This window comes from Triticum urartu, chromosome 1 (assembly GCF_003073215.2).
Source record: "Triticum urartu cultivar G1812 chromosome 1, Tu2.1, whole genome shotgun sequence".
In the NCBI taxonomy this organism is placed as follows: Eukaryota; Viridiplantae; Streptophyta; class Magnoliopsida; order Poales; family Poaceae; genus Triticum; species Triticum urartu.
In genome coordinates, this window is record NC_053022.1 from 469,340,728 (window position 1) to 469,358,253 (window position 17,526).

Below are 17,526 nucleotides of genomic sequence, written 5' to 3' on the forward strand. Positions count from 1 at the left end.
GAACTGCTTCTGCTCCGTAGACGAGGAAGAACGAGATCTCGCCCGTCGGCTTGGTGGCGGTGGTGCGGATGGGCCACAACACTGATTGGAGCTCGTCGTGCCAACCCCTGTCGCAGGCCTCGAGCTTCTTCTTGAAGGTTCTGGTCTTGAGGCCCCTCAGGACCTCTGCGTTGGCACGTTCGGCCTGGCCATTGCTCCTGGGGTGCGCCACCGAAGTGTAGCAGATCTGCGTTCCAAGGTTAGCACAATATGTCTTGAAGAGATTACTAGTGAACTGCGAGGCATTATCTGTGATGGTGCGGTTGGGGACCCCGAAACGGCCCACGAGACCCTTGATGAACTTGACCGCGGAGCCAGCTGGGATGGTGCGGACGGCTTCTACCTCCGCCCACTTGGTGAACTTGTCGATGGCGACGTAGAGGTAGCGATAGCCCCCGAGCGCTCGAGGGAACGGGCCCAAGATATCCTGCCCCTAGACCGTGAACGGTCATGAGAGTGGGATGGTCTGGAGGCCCTGAGCCGGCTGATGAATCTGCTTGGCGTGAAACTGGCAGGCCTCGCAAGACCTCACCAACTCAGTCACGTCGTTGAGCGCCGTGGACCAGTAGAATCGACTGCAGAACACCTTGCCGACGAGGGTCCGTGACGATGAGTGGTGCCCGCAGTCCCCGCCGTGTATGTCGGCCAGCATCTCTCTTCCTTGCTCCCTGGAGATGCAACACAAGGAAATGTCATTTGGCCGCTTCCTGTATAACTCACCGTCCCGGATGCAGTACACCGTGGCTTCTCGAGCCACACGCTCCATGTCCTCCTCCTTTTCCGGCAGCGTCCCTTGCGTCAGGTATTCCTTGAATTCCTTGGTCCAGCACCCCTCCCGAGGTTCGAGTGCTAAGAGCAAGCGTGCCCCCGAAGTCATGCCGCAGGTCGGAGCTCCTGAGGCAGGTGGTTGAGAGAGCTCCTCCCGAGGCAGCGCCGTTCTCGAGAGTTGTGGTGTTGCTAAAGGCCTGAAGAGCCGCTCCTCAAAGACGCCAGGCTCTTGGAGCAGCCGCTTGGAGGCCCTCCTGGCGATGTCGTCAGCTTCCTTATTGGTGCCACGGGGCACATGCTGCAATTCCAGACCCGAGAATTGTTTCTCCATCTTGCGCACCTTCGCAAGGTATGCCTCCATGTGCTCATCCTTGGGCTCATATACTTTGTTGGAGAAGCTGACAAGGAGCTGTGAGTCACCCTTGATGGTGAGACGCCCCACTCGCAGGGCTGCCGCAGCCCTGAGGCCAGCTATGAGGCCCTCGTACTCTGCGATGTTGTTGGAGGCCTTCTCGACTTGCTGGAAGCAGAGCTGCACGGCGTAGTAGAGCTTGTCCTAGGTGGGTGAGATAAGCACTGCTCCATCCCCCACGCCCTGGCGCGAGAACGCGCCGTCGAAGTACATGACCCGGCCGTCCGGCGCTTCGCTCCCCGGGGATAGAGATTGATCCTCGCCTGCTTCGAGCTCCAGGGCGTCGGTCCATTCTGCCACGCAGCCCCCTTGATGACCCTGGTCGTGCTGAACTCCAGGTCAAATGCTTGGAGCTCGATGTTCCATTCAGCGACTCGCCCGGAAGCATTGGGGCTCCTGAGCACTCTCTCCAACGGGTAGGCCGAGACGACCTTGATGGCGTGACCCTGGAAGTAGTGGCGCAGCTTGTGTGAGGCCACCAGGAGCGCGAGTAAGATCTTCTGGGGCATGGGGTATCGCGCCCTCGCGTCCCGCAGCACTGTGCTGACGAGGTATACTGGATGCTCGACGAGGGCGGGCGAGCTGTCAGAGTCCTTGGCTTCCGCGGGTTGAGGTGTCTCTTTGGGGTCTTTGGCTTCAGGAGCTGGGCGGCCTACCGAAGTTGCCGCTGCATCAGAGGCATCACCTTGGTGCTGCGCTGCCTCGTCCGGCCTGGGGGCTTCTCTTGACGGGCCCTTGGCCTGTCGCTCTTCTCTGAGAGCCACCAGCTCTGCGATGATGGAATGGGGCGTGGCAGATAGGTAGAGCACCGAGGGCTCGAGGGGTCGAGGCGCCACCATCACCGGTGGGCTGGTCAGATATCTCTTGAGATTTTGAAACGCTTGGTCAGCCTCCGAAGTCCACTCGAACGGGCCCTTCTTCTTCATCAGTTTGAAGAACGGCAAGGCGCGCTTCCCCAATTTGGAGATGAAGTGCCCCAGCGAAGTCACGCAGCCTGCAAGCTTTTGCATCTCCTTGAGGGTTTGTGGTGGGCTCATGTCTTCGATCACTTTGACCTTCTCTAGGTTGGCCTCGATCCCCTTGTGAGACACGAGGAAGCCCAGAAGCTTGCCCGAAGGGACACCAAACACACACTTCTCTGGATTGAGCCACAGCTTCACCTGGCACAGGCTCGCGAAGGTCTCCTCCAGGTCTTGAACCAAGGTCCTCGCCTCCTGAGATTTCACCACAATGTCGTCGACGTAGGCCTCAGCGTTACTTCTGAGCTGCCGCCCTAAGGCAATGTGCATCAACCGCTGGAAGGTTGCTCACGTGTTGTGCAGTCCGAATGGCATGCAAGTGTAGCAGTATACCTCGCATGGGGTTAAGAAAACTGTCTTCTCCACGTCTTCCACTGCCATCTTGATCTGGTGGTATCCTGAAAACACATCCAGGAAGCATAGCAGGTCACACTCCATAGTGGAGTCAACAATCTGGTCGATGCGCGGTAGCGGGAACGGGTCTTGTGGGCAGGCCTTGTTAAGGTTGGTGAAGTCGACACACATGTGTTCCTTTCCTCCTTTCGTTGGCACAACGACTAGGTTTGCCAACCACTCCGGGTATCGGACCTCGCGGATGACACCTGCTGCCTCCAGCTTGCGGGTTTCCTGAACGATGAAAGACTGATTCTCCGTGGATTGTCTTCTTGCCTTCTGCTTTACTGGGCGCACATTGGGGCACACCCTCAGATGATGTTCAATTACTTCTCTTGGGACCCCAACTAGCTGCTTGGGCTCCCAGGTGAATACTTCCTTGTTCGCCTGCAGGAAGTCCACCAACTCCTTTCTTGGTTTGGGGCAAGGTCAGCGCCTATGACAAAGGTAGCGCTAGAGGCCCCGTCCGCGTCGACCGGTATCTACTTCATCTTGGCTTGTCCTTGAGTGAACAACTGCTTCTTCTTGGTTGGTGCAGCCCCCTTGTCCTTGGGCTCGGCCTTGTCTGCCGTGCAAGCTGCCGTCGTGGCTCTGAAGGCCAGCCTAAGGGTTGTTACAGCTTCCTTGGTGTCTCTGGCCACAGTGAGGACGCCCTCGCTTCCTGGCATCTTCATGAGGTTGTAGGCAGGATGAGTTGCCGCCATGAACTGGGCCAGCGCCGGGTACCTGAGGATGGCGTTGTACGGCAGACTGATGCAGGCGATGTCGAAGTTGATTAGCTCGGTGCGGTAGTTGTCGCGCGTGTTGAAGGTCACTGGAAGACGGATCTGCCCCAGGGGGTTGGAGGAGCCGCCGCCGACTCCGGAAAAGGACCGGATGGGGCGGAGCCGCTCAAGCAGTACATGAAGGAGACTGAAGGCCTCCACAGAGAGCACATTGAGGCCGGCGCCACCGTCGATGAGGGTCTTGGTGACGGCTACACCGCAGATGGTCGGCGTGCAGAGCATCAGGAGCACGCCCGAACCGCCAGTGTTGGCCGGATGATCTCCTAAGTCAAAGATCAGGTCGGCCTTTGGCGCCGTCCATCCCGGGGGAGCCCCCTGCCGCGTGGAGGCAGCGCCGATCTGGCGGAAGAATGGCTTGACGTGACGGTCCAAGGGTGGTGCCTGCGAGCTGCCGAGAAGAGCTGTGACGATGGGGGCCGCCGGTTCCCCGAAGCGCGTGATGAGGACGTTGCGCAGCTCCTCCCAGGTGGCGACAGAAGATTCTGGCAGATGGAGGAGCCAGGCGTGCGGCGCGCCTGCGAGGGCCATTGGGAACCAGTTGGCCATGATCTTGCCGTCGCCACCGGCTTCCAGAACGGCCTCCTCGTACGCCAGCAGGAAGGTCGCCGGGTCCGCTGCACCATCGTAGCGGGGCGGCATCTCCGGCTTGAACTTGGGCAGCCACTGCACCCGCCGCAGGGCGGGAGTAAGGGCTCAGAGCCCCCGGGCGCCACTGGTGCGCCTGCGGATCCGGCCGGGAGAGCAGCGCGAGCCATGGGAGCGGGCGCGAAGATGGTGGAGCGCAGATCGACGGAAGGAAGCTTCGGCGCACCCCTACCTGGCGCTCCAAATGTCAGATCTCGGGTTCCGGCAAAACCCTCAAGGTTCGAACACTGGGTGCGCACGAAGATCTCCCCCTACCGATCCATGCCCTAACCTCGCTACGATCTCAGAGGCTAGCTCAACGAACTCGCAACACAAGGGACACAAGATTTATACTGCTTCGGACCACCGTTGCGGTGTAATACCCTACTCCAGTGTGGTGGTGGTGGTGGATTGCCTCTTGGGCTGAGGATGAATAGTACAAGGGGAAGAACAGCCTCCTGGGGAGAGGTGTTGTTATGCTTGGCGAGCTTGTGGGTGTGTGGATCTAGGGTTTCTCCTGGCCTCCCTCCCTCCTAGCGCGGTGGCTAGTCCTATTTATAGAGGCCCTGGTCCTCTTCCCAAATATTGAGCGGGAAGGGAGCCGACAACGGCCGATTTGAAAGGGGACAGCTAGTACAAGCTATCCTGACAAAAGTAGTCTTTGCCTGCCAAAGGCTCTAGTGACGACGCCGTCTTGGGCTCCACGGTGACCTCCGTCTTGCAGTCCTGCTGGTCTTGGTCTTGTTGCGCTGATATGGAAACCTTTGCTTGGCGCCTTGGTACTCCTCGCCTGCGCTTGCCTCCTTAGCACCAAAGAGGAAGTAAGGACACTATGTGTGCTGGCGCCCACCTGGTCTCGGTCATTTCCTCCTCATAACCATCGCGTGTAGACTTGAGTTCCTCTTCTAGCTCTGTGATCCTGGTCATCGCCTTCTTCAAATCTATCATGCTTGCGCACATCTGATTCTCCTGGCGACATATGTGATGATTTAACTCCTGGATGAATGCTGCAATGGACCTGTCCTTCCTGGTGCTGATCATCTCCCATTGCTCATCTCGGCGCCCACATATCTGGTAGATAGTGTCCTTAATCTCCTTGTGGTAAACTTTGCCGATGCGTCCCATAGCAATATGGGCTGCCATGCTCTTGCCTAGACTCCAGGTGGGTGCATCAAAGGAAAACTCTATGGGTTCAGTGACTGGCGTGAATGTCCTTCCTGGAACTTGAACTCGAATTGTCGGCGTTCTGGGAATGGGGGTCCCCAGACTTGCCTGCCTACGGCCTGCGGCGTGGCTCAAAGGGGGGCCCAGCACGGCCCATCTGCACCAACACAGACCCAAGACCCTCGCGAGGGGCCAAGCCTCGCGGGGGGACGACGCGGAGCTTCCTCAGGCACGGCCTCACCAGGCTGGCTCGCGAGGAGGCGGAGAGATCAAGGCGGGGTACCTCATGAGGTGCCTGTGACGCAAGCCATGACGACCAAAGGCGCCAGGCGGGTGCCAGCCCGCGCAGTGTCCTCCTTTCCTCTTTGGTGCAAGGGAGCAAGCGCAGCCGCGGAGTACCGAGGCGTCAGGCAAATGTTGCCATTTCGGTGCAACAAGACCAAGACCGGGAGGATTGCAAGACGGAGGTCATCGTGGAGCCCAAGACGGCGTCACCACCAGAGCTTTGTGAAAGCGAAGACTACTTTTGTCAGGATAGCTAGTACTAGCTGTCCCCCTTCAAATTAGCCCGCCATTGTTGGCTCCCTTCCCGCTCGATATTTGGGAAGAGGACCAGGGCCTCTATAAATAGGACTAGCCACTCCCAGGGGAGAGGGGCATCAACAATCGGAGAGAGAGGGGCATCAACAATCAAAGAGGAGAATCAACATCAACAATCGGAGAGAGAGAGAAGGGTGACTGAACTCCTCCCAGCAGTTCATCGCCCCAGCCAAGAACAGACCCTCGCGAGGCTGTTCTTCCTTGTATTGTTCATCATCATCAGCCCAAGAGGCAATCCACCACACCACACACTGGAGTAGGGTATTACACCACAACGGTGGCCCGAACCAGTATAAACCCTGTGTCTCTCGTGTTGTTCTTTCCATAGCTTAGATCTTAGCGAGGCGGAGGGGTGCAGGTAGGTAGGAGGAAAAATCTCCGTGCGCACCCCAGTGTTCGAACCTCAAGGGTCTGCCAGAACCCGAAATCCGACATTTGGCGCGCCAGGTAGGGGAGCGCCGGAATTCATCTTCCACCACCCCGTTCTCCTCCGACCATATCGCCCATGTCTGACGCTCGTCGGGCCCGCGCCGAGCACCGGGCCGCTCTCGCTTCCCGCGTCGCCCAGACGGCTCCTGTCGGCGGGCGTCCTCGCCGTTCCCCGTCACCTACCGTCAACGCCGCCACCGGCCCGGCGGGGGACGAGCAGCAAGCATCGTCTCAGCATCCGTCCATGCGGCAAGACGGCCGCACCGCTACTCCCTCGCTCACCCCAGCTGGTTCTTCGTCCCGCGCGCTCCGCGCACCCATGGAGGCTCGAGCTGCGCTCATCGCGGCAAACGAGCTCCTGCGCTACCGTCCCGTTGACGACGTCTACGAAGAATGGCTCGACCGCGTCGCCGAGCTCGTCCGCGCCGCAGGGGGCTCTCCTGCGCCCTCCGTTCCGCTGCACCGCACCTCGCCCCGCGCGGGCGACGAGGCTCCGGCGGCGCCCCGGCCGCCTCCTCCTCAAGAAGGCGCAATGGCTCCAAGGCGCGTGGCCCCTGGGCGGAACCCACTCCGTCAGGTGCCAGCGCGGCAAGAGCAGAGCTGCCAAGAAGTCCCTCGCCCGCAAGAAGCTGCCCGGGCGCTCCCTGCTCCAGCACGTCGCGACCATGCTCCTGCTCCAGCACGTCAAGACCCCACGCTGCTCCCAGCTGCAGCGCGTGGGGACATGCAAGACCAAGCTCTCCGTCACCCAAGGCCTCCCGTGGCCACAGCAGGCTGCCGTGCCTTCACCACCGAGCTACGCAGCGTCGCGTGGCCCGGCAAGTTCAAGCCAGACTTGCCTCCCCGTTACGACGGCACGGCTGACCCTGCGGAGTTCCTCCAGCTCTACGAGCTGGGCATCGAAGCTGCCAACAGAGACGAGAAGGTCATGGCGAACTGGTTTCCCATGGCACTCAAGGACGGTGCCCGCACCTGGCTCCTGAACCTGGCTCCAGGCACGATCTCCTCCTGGGACGAGACGCGCACCCGCTTCATCGCCAACTTCCAAGGTACTCGCGACCAGCCGCCCGCCGTGAGCGACATGCGCCGCATCAAGCAACAACCCAGGGAGACCCTGCAGAAGTACATCCAGCGCTTCAACAACGCACGCCTCAAGATTCCCAAGGTGACTGAGGAGGCCATCATCTCAGCCTTCTCCGACGGCGTGCGCGATGTCAAGATAAAGGAGGAGCTGGCGATGCATGAAGACCTGTGCACTTCCTTGGAGCTGTTCAACCTGGCAACCAAGTGCGCCAGGGCTGAGGAAGGGCGTCTCTCCCTCCTCGAGCTTCCTGCCGCAGACCCGGAAGAGAAGAAGCCCAAGGCCCAGGATGTGAAGCGCAAGGGGGCTGCCGTGCTCGCGGCAGAACCAAAGACCAAGCGGGGCAGAGATCATCCCGAACCTTCCAAGGGCAGCCGGTACTGTGTGTACCACGACCTCCACACCCACAACACCAACGAATGTCAAGAGCTCCAAGCCGTGCGAGAAGGAAGGATCGGCCGTTGCCCCGACCGCGGTGACCGGGGCTACGGTCGAGGAGGAGGAAGGAACGCAGGATGCTGGGAAGACCGTGGCCCACGCCAAGGGTGGTGCGATCAACCTCGCGAGGATCGCTGGCAAGACCTGCCTCGCGAGGGAGACTGGAGGGATCAGCCTCGCGAGGATCGCCCGCAAGGCAACGCAGGCCTCCCTCCGCTGCCGCCGCTGCCAAGGAGAAACGAGGACCGCCACCAAGACGAGGGGGCTGGGGGCTTCCAGGGGCCACGCGTGATCGCCTGCATCCTGGGCGGGGCTCAGGCCCCAGCCTCTCAACGCATCTTCAAGCAGTTCACCCGCGAAGTGAATGCAGTCCTCCCCAGGCTTGAGGCCACGCGCCCTCTCAGGTGGTCGGCGTGCGCCATCACGTTCAGCTCAGCAAATCAGCTCAAGTGTGCGGCTATAGCCGGAGTCCTCCCAATGCTTTGTTCCCCAATCATCAGCAACGTGGTGGTCACCAGGACCCTCATCGATGGCGGGGCAAGGCTCAACGTCCTGTCCACGGAAACATTCAACAATCTCCAAGTGCCCTACAACCAGCTTCAGCCAACCAAGCCCTTCTCCGGAATCACCGACGGCTCCACGGTCCCGATTGGGCAGGTCCGCCTCCCTGTCACCTTCGGGGCACGCGACAACTACCGCACCGAGCTCATCGACTTCGACGTCGCTCACATTCGCCTGCCGTACAACGCCATCCTTGGGTACCCAGCGCTGGCCAAGTTCATGGCCGTAACTCACCACGGCTACAACGTCCTCAAGATGCCAGGAAGTGGCGGAGTCATCACGGTGCCCTGTGAAGAGAAGGATGCGGTGTGTTCCCTAGAACGAGCCTTTCAGGCCGCGTCACTAGAAGACCCAGATCGTGGAAGCAGGAGGCTTCCCGAGACCGCCCCCAAGAAGAAGAAGACATTGTCCGGCCCGGCCCCTCAGGAGGCAGGCCCCTCTGGGCCCGTGCCTGCCCAGGGGGAACCTCCTTCCATCATATAGGAAAGCGCGCCCGGTGCCCTCCTCAGGCAGGGCTCGGGGGCTCTCCCCTGGAGGGCCACCGACCTGGCTAGGGTCACGAGGGAGGCGCTTGGGCACCACATGAGGCATGTTTCGAAGCACGTTTCCTTTAAGAAGGAGTAAGGCAAGGAGAGCCAGACCCTCAGGAGTTCGTCAGCAAGGCCATTCAGGAGCTACAGGAGTCAAGGATCATGAAAGGCGGCCGCCGTCTACCAGCAGTGGCTCCCCATCCAGGCGAGGATGGTGGGTTGCGCGTCTGCATCGACATACCAGGGCTCAACCAAGTCGCCTCTCTGGAGCACCTCTGGCCCTCGCGAGTGGGGCGCTGCGGAGGTCCACCCCACAGCTACGTTCGCATGCCTTACGGCTTGCCGAACATGGCTGCCACGTACCAGCGCCTCATGAGGGGCATCATGGAGGCACAAGAGGCCAGGTGTTCCGCAGCCCTGGCGGAGATGGAGATGGTCCGTGGGGAGCCGCCAGCACCTCCGGAGCCTCCCGAGGCCCCCGGGCCTGGGGGCTCGTGAGGATCGGCTTCCAGAGCCCACCGAGTCTGCTACACCAACACCCCTTCATCCTCAACGTCATCAGGTGACATCTTTCAAGTTTCACTTCCAGCTGGGAGCGCCCCCCAGGGCTGCATTATTCCCAGGCCGCGTGGGTCCGTCCCTGCGGCATGTATCCCTTTTATTTCATGTTGTTAGCTTACCTTGTTGGGGGCGCCCCTCGGGCCGCATGATCCCCAAGTCGCTCGGGCCTGACCCAGTGATGTCCGCCTTCCCAACATCTATTTGAATGAATCCACTCCTTCGCGGCTAATGTGTTTGACCTAGCTGCCCGCTCAACTGACGCCAACTGACGGAACTGCTCTCAAACGGCACGACGCTTGCGCATGGGTCCGTCCCTGCAACGCCGACAAACCTGAATGGCTGAGCTCTGGCCACGGCAGCCCTGCATGGCGCCACCTCGTCAAGCCTTCAGTGCCTCGTACCCCTCGGAAGCAACCAACGACTGACTGTCAATTGTCATGGCAACCCCTCATTTTTTCTATGATGGGTCTACAGGATCTCCTGAAGGAGCTGCGTCAGGCGAGGCCTTTGCGGTGTCTCCTTCACTCTCATCCGCGCGAACCGCTTGCACATTAAAGGGGGGGGGGGTGCCTGAGCATCGCGACTCAGGGCTCCTACTGGCTCTCCAGCCCTCACCCTCTGGCCTTGTCCACGGCATCGCGACCTGGCATACCAGCGACGACTGAGACTCGCTCGAGGGCCGGGACCCGAGGACGTAGAGCAGAAAGCGGAGCAAAGGCGAGAGGGGAGGGACACGCGAGGACCTCGCCGAGCAACCTCGCGCCTGCCGATGCATGGACCCGGTGATACACCAGAGAGCGGTCCCTGATTCTCGAGATAAGTCACCACCCGGAAGCGCCAGCTACCGTGGCACCACCCCCGCACCTAATGCAATCCCATGTTAGCGACGCCGCTCTCCTTTCTCACCGAACGACGGCTGCTTGAGCGCCAAAGGGGACCTCCTGAGCATCGCGACTCAGGGGCTCTTACCGGACTCTGGGTCGCTCACCTCCTGGCCTTGACCACGGCATCGCGACCTGGCATACCAGCAACGGCTGAAGCCGCCTTGGGACTGGGACCTGTCGGCGCAGAGCACCAAGCCCTCATGAGGTTCGAAAGGGAGGACTGAGCTAAGACGGAATGAGCAACTCGCACAATTCTACGACAAGGGTTGTATTAATAAAAGAGGATCACAGGCACCTTACAAGCCCCCACGGGATGCGTCTTTGATTCCTCGCAGGGAACAGGTTCTAAAGGGACACTAACTACGCGCGCCCCTGCAGAATACACCATCATCAACAGTGGGCCGTCAAGCACCAGCGCCAACCCCATCCAGATCAGAGTCGGCGGCGGCCTGACGAGCCCGCCCTGCTCCAGGAGCGACGCCGGCTCGGGGGCTCGTAGCTGTTGTCGCTTGTCTCCGGAGTCGCGAAGAGCTCGCCGGAGTCGCTGGAACCTCCGACGCCTCCACCGCCTGAGGAGCCGCCAAGGGAGCGATCGGCGGGCCCAGTCCTTGCCGCAGTAGGGTCGCGGCCACCTCTCCCGGGGCAACACTCCAGCCGGCGCCCGTTCGCATCGAAGACCTTGAAGAACATCACCGAAGCACCATCGTACTCCAAGTGGATCGCGAAGGCGCCTCTTGTCCTGCACACCCGAGCGATTTCGCTCCAGCCTCGAGTCATGAAGACCTTGTCCGGGGCAACGACCGCGACCTCTGCCTCGGTCGCGAGGGTGCTACAGCCGGCGTGCTGCAGCCAAAGCTCCAGGGGCTCTCCCTGCAGGACGATGGAGGCGAAGAAGGGAGGAAGGCGAATCCAAGACTGAGGAGGCATGGCGACGTGGAGCACGAGCTCTCGGGAGGAGCCCTCGGTGTGGACCCCAGGGGGGACGACCCACACCTTCATGACCCGTCGGCGCCGACGGCGGCGCCGCTCGTGGCGATCAGCATCAGCTCCTTCAGGGCCCTTGATGTGGGCATACAAGGGAAGCGGGAACCCCGGCGGTGCCCGCTCGCACCAAGGCCTCGACACCACCTGATGAGCCCCCTCGTCCGGGCCACGGAGGACGAGCCGTTTCTTCGGCGGGAGCGGGTCTGGTTCCTCTCGGGGAGCCTTTCCCTTCTCTGCCGTCGAGAACCGGCGGATCGGGGCCATCGCAGCAAGACGGAGCAAGGATCGGGAAGAAGGAGAAGCAAGAAGGGATGGACTGGAAGGGCGTGCACCGTTCCGTACTTATAGCCGGCGAAGGCCAACCGCCAACCTCCACGATCGCAGGTAATCATGACCCGCTTTGCATGCAGGGACTTGTCCAATCCGTGCAGTTGCCGAGGCACCATGGGGAAGTGGAGACGCCCACGTCCAATCAACCGCCACGCGGTGCCCAAGGCCGCAGGCTGTTAGGGCCCGCGGCGCTTCGCCCTCGCCCTTCCGCCTCCCTGCACGACCAAGTCCGGGCGTGCCTTGGGCCCGGGGGCTACTGTCGGCGTTCTGGGAACGGGGGTCCCCAGACTTGCCTGCCTACGGCCTGCGGCGTGGCTCAAAGGGGGGCCCAGCACGGCCCATCTGCACCAACACAGACCCAAGACCCTCGCGAGGGGCCAAGCCTCGCGGGGGGACGACGCGGAGCTTCCTCAGGCACGGCCTCACCAGGCTGGCTCGCGAGGAGGCGGAGAGATCAAGGCGGGGTACCTCATGAGGTGCGTGACGCAAGCCATGACGACCAAAGGCGCCAGGCGGGTGCCAGCCCGCGCAGTGTCCTCCTTTCCTCTTTGGTGCAAAGGGAGCAAGCGCAGCCGCAGAGTACCGAGGCGTCAGGCAAATGTTGCCATTTCGGTGCAACAAGACCAAGACCGGGAGGACTGCAAGACGGAGGTCATCGTGGAGCCCAAGACGGCGTCACCACCAGAGCTTTGTGAAAGCGAAGACTACTTTTGTCAGGATAGCTATACTAGTTGTCCCCCTTCAAATTAGCCCGCCATTGTTGGCTCCCTTCCCGCTCGATATTTGGGAAGAGGACCAGGGCCTCTATAAATAGGACTAGCCACTCCCAGGGGAGAGGGGCATCAACAATCGGTGAGAGAGGGGCATCAACAATCAAAGAGGAGAATCAGCATCAACAGTCGGAGAGAGAGAGAGAGAGAAGGGTGACTGAACTCCTCCTAGCAGTTCATCACCCCAGCCAAGAATACACCCTCGCGAGGCTGTTCTTCCTTGTATTGTTCATCATCATCAGCCCAAGAGGCAATCCACCACACCACACACTGGAGTAGGGTATTACACCACAATGGTGGCCCGAACCAGTATAAACCCTGTGTCTCTCGTGTTGTTCTTTCCATAGCTTAGATCTTAGCGAGGCGGAGGGGTGCAGGTAGGTAGGAGGCAAAATCTCCGCGCGCACCCCAGTGTTCGAACCTCAAGGGTCTGCCGGAACCCGAAATCTGACATGAATCATCCAACGTTCCTCTTCTGGTAAAGTGGCGTAGTAGGTCCTAGTGAAGCTTGGTATTCCGATGTTCAAGTACCTAGTGACTTCCTTCAAGTGTCGTCCAAAGGGTGTGTCTTCATCCGACTGTGTTCCAGTACAACTGAATGTTGGATTATAATTGCTTGAGGCTGCTTGATTTTTTGGTTTATGTGCTTACATCGTTTGCCTCTAGGCGACGGGTTGATGCTTCACTATGATGGGTGACTCTGTATTTCAAAGGTTTTGGATGCAGCTAGTTTGATTTGTCGTGAGTCACTGGTGTCACCTTCTCTGCCGGCTTTTTACTTCATTTGGTAGACTGATTGGTGGTCTTTTTTCCTGGGTTGTGGCTGATACATCTTCAACGTATCTATAATCTTACATTCTTAAGAAGTTGATCCCCACTCACATCAATTCTCTCAACATGCAGCCCATCCACATCATCAACTTGCCACCTCAGCAATTTCCACCCACGTCACTTCATCTCTTTGTTATTTTTTCTGTTCCACGCTCACATAGCATCGGAGGTTTTTTACCAGTGCGTCACTTCCTTTGTTCTTCAAGCCACCATCCACTATGCACTTCCATTTAATTCCCACTATCCCACGAGACGAATAATAGTCCGTTCCATTTTTACTTTTAGCGTAGCCCGTCCGATTCCTTCCTGTGTACTTTCAGTTTTTATCGCTGGCAAAACTTGCAACATGCAGCCCATTTACTCCGGCTCACATTAAGCCCACCAGAAACGAACCGCACTGAGAATAGATGGAGGCGATCTAATAAAGGGAAACTGGGGCTCCCCATGGTGATGAACTTCATTCGTGAACATCAAAGCCTTTCATGATCGAGTACAATTCTTGATATTGCTTTATTTGTTCATGAAGATCATGAGGAGCGCTGTAGGTAAATAATTTTTTACTTATTTGAAGAAACATGTTTCTACCTATTGCTTTATTTGCATCTCTTTGGCTAGAGGTAGCACTTTTTTTCTCAAGCCACGGTGGTAAATGCACTATGGTATAGTAACATTGTATTCCCTTTATTATGTACCATTCCCAACTAACAATTTATTGGTCTCTAGAAGATAACAAAGTGTCCATCATATGATTAATCATGTACCTGGTATTTGAGGCACTGATAGAGTTGCGACAAATATCAAAGTTCTGCTTATGAATGCAAGTGATTTTTTATCACATCAGATAATTACAGACTTGAGGTAAGATTATTTTACTTTTTTCTTCAGATTTGTTGGCCCCTATGCTATATACTGTTTCTTGCTTAATGATTTCTTTATCTACACTAGGAAAATATCGCAAGTACAGTGTACACAGATGTCATATAAGCGGATGCACATATTAATCATTGTTTTTCCGACAGTTTCAGTTGACAACTATAAGTATAATATTCAATTGCTGAGTCTCTAGGTTTTCATGGGATTAAGACCAAATTCTACATGAAGGACTGGTAAGAAAATATTTCCGGCCATAGTTGGTACTCGCTAGAAAAGTTATCCAAAAGATCTTATAAAAGTTTACAGAGGGAGTATATTTCTATTTTCCATACTATAAGCTGTGAAGTTTGGATATTCTAGATAAATTGGAATTTAATTAGATTTTTTATCTATCATGTACTATTGCTTTGCTCATTTGTCTGACTGTTCAATTGAAAGATGAATAGCCAACAAAATTATAGTAATGCTAACATGCTACTTCGTACTATGTGTTTCAGTAGAGATCCATTAAGTATATATTTAAATAAAGAATTTAGTTACATAAGTCTTTTGAGATATTACATGAATTTTTACAGCTACAACTTACAACGGAAAATGCAAAAACATGTTTTAAAGTATAGCTCAGCTGATCGGAAGCAAACTAGCAGCTTTGACTTCTTTATACAATTGCCTCTGCGAACCGTGACCTTCTATTTTCGTGCCCAATATAATGTAATCTCACATTAAGGATGTTGTAACGAACATATCAATTGTAGTTGATTTTTTTACTGCACTAACATAGCATTCATAGTTAAACTATTTCTATAGACCTTTTTCAGTAAACATTTATTTATTGTCTTTGTATAATCTTTTATTAGCTTCATTTTCCGCAGCAACGCGCGGGGTATCATCTAGTTTGTGAAGTATTCATGCTGTTTTATTATCATTCTTGGATGTTTTACAATCATTTTATAGCAACTTTATATCATTTTTTGGGACTAACCTATTGACCCAGTGCCCAGTGCCAATTGTTGTTTTTGCTTGTTTTTTACATTGCAGGAAATCAATATCAAACGGAGTCCAAACATCGCGATTTTTTTGGAGATTATTTATGGACCAGAACACCTAGGATGGGGCAGAGCAGCACTTGGGGGGTGCCCCGAGGGGGGCACAACCCACCAGGGCGCCTGGGGGCCCAGGCGTGCCCAGGTGGATTGTGCCCACCTCAGTGGCCTCCCACACCCCTCTTTACCCTATAAATTCCCCAAAATTCCAGAAACCCTCGGGGTTAACCTAGATCAGAAGTTCCGCCGCCGCAAGGCTCTGTAGCCACCGAAAACCAATCTAGACCCTTTCCGGCACCCTGACGGAGAGGGAATCGTCTCCGGTGGCCATCTTCATCATCCCGGCGGCCCCCACGATGAGGAGAGATTAGTCCACCCTCAGGGCTGAGGGTTTGTACCAGTAGCTATGTGTTTAATCTCTCTCCCTCTCTCGTGTTCTTGAGATGTCGTGATCTTGATGTATCGCGGTCTTTGTTAATATAGTCGGATCATATGGTGTTTTCCCCTCTCTATCTTGTTGTGATGAATTGAGTTTTTCCTTTGAGATTTCGTTGTTATCAGATTGAATACTTTTATGGATTTGAGAACACTTGATATATGTCTTGCAATTGAATGCTCGTGGTGACAATGGGGTATCGTATTGATTCACTTGATATATGTTTTGGCACTCAACTCACGGATTCCCGAGGTGGCATTGGGGTAATCTATGCATTGGGGTTGATGCACGTTCTTGTCTTAGTTTCTCTGATAGAAATCTGTCAGCGTTTTGGGAACGGGGGTCCCCAGACTTGCCTGCCTCCGGCCCACAGCGTGGCTGGGCTGGCAGGTCTGTACGGCCCATCTTCATCGACAAGGTATTCAAGACCCTCGCGAGGGGCCAAGCCTCGCGAGGTGGACGACACAAGATCTCCTCAGGAGCGGCCTCGCCAGGCAGGCTCGCGAGGAGCGGAGAGATCAAGGCAAGGCAAACCTCGTGAGGTCCTCGTGACGTAAGCCATGACGATCGAGACCAGGCGGGCGCCAGGCGGGCGCCAGCGCGCAGTGTCCTTACTTACTCTTTGGTGCCAAGGGGGCAAGCGCAGACGCGGAGTACCGAGGCATCAAGGAAAGGTTTCCATATCGGTGCAACGAGACCAAGACCAGCAGGACGGCAAGATGGAGGTCACCATGGGGCCCAAGACGGCGTCATCACCAGAGCCTTTTGCAGGCGAAGACTACTTTGGTCAGGATAGGCTGTACTAGCTGTCCCCTTTCAAATTGACCGTTGTTGGCTCCCTTCCCGCTCAATATTTGGGGAGAGGACCAGGGTCTCTATAAATAGAGCTAGCCACCACCATAGCTAGGGGACGAAGAGCGGATCCGAGAGACAGAGAGAGAGGAGAGATCGACCTCACCTCAGTTTAGAGCCACCATAGGGAGAGAGATTCCGACCCTCAACCACACAAGTTCACCAAGCACAAGAACATGTCAACCTCAGGAGGTTGTTCTTCCCCTTGTACTGTTGATCATCAGCCCAAGAGGCAATCCACCACCATCACACTGGAGTATAAATCTTGTGTCTTTGTGTTGCAAGTTCGTCGAGTTCACCCGCGAGATCTTAGCGAGCTAGGGCGCGGATCGATAGGGAGAAAACCTTCACGCGCACCCCAATGTTCGAACCTTAAGGGTTTTGCCAGAACCCGTGATCCGACATTTGGCGCGCCAGGTAGGGGTGCACCGAAGCTTCCTTCCGTCGCTCCACGCCCCGTTGCTCCGTCGTCTCCATGGTAGACGCGTGCCGCGCTCGTGCCGAGCGCCGGGCTGCCCTCGCCACCCGCGTCGCTCGGACGGCTCCCATCGGCAGGCCACCTCGTCGTTCCCCGTCGCCTGCAGCCAACGCCGCCACCGGCCCGGCGGGGAATGAGCAGCAAGCATCCTCGCTGCACCCCTCGGTGCGGCGGGACGGCCGCACCACCACCCCATCGCTGATCCCGGCCGGTTCTTCTTCCCACCCATGTCGCCCTCCCATGGACGCACAGGCCGCGCTCCTCATGGCGCACGAGCTCTTGCGCTATTGACTGGTCGATGACCTCTACGAGGACTGGCTCGACCGCATTGCCGAGCTTGTCCGCGCCGCAGGGGGCTCCCCTGCGCCGTCCCTCTCTCTGCCTTGCCCTCCGCCAGCTACGGGCGGCGTAGCTCATGGAGCGCCTCCACCACCTCAGCCCCAAGACGGCACCCTGGCGCCAAGGTGCGCGGCTCCACGACGCGACCCGCCGCGTCCCGCACCCGCGCGTGAAGAAAGAAGCTGTCAAGAAGTCCCTCGACCGCAAGAAAACGCTCTGCCGCTCCTCGCGCCACCGCGCCAGGACCGGCTGCTGCGGCAAGACCGCGTGCCACCTGTAGTGGCAGGACGCAGACCCCATCA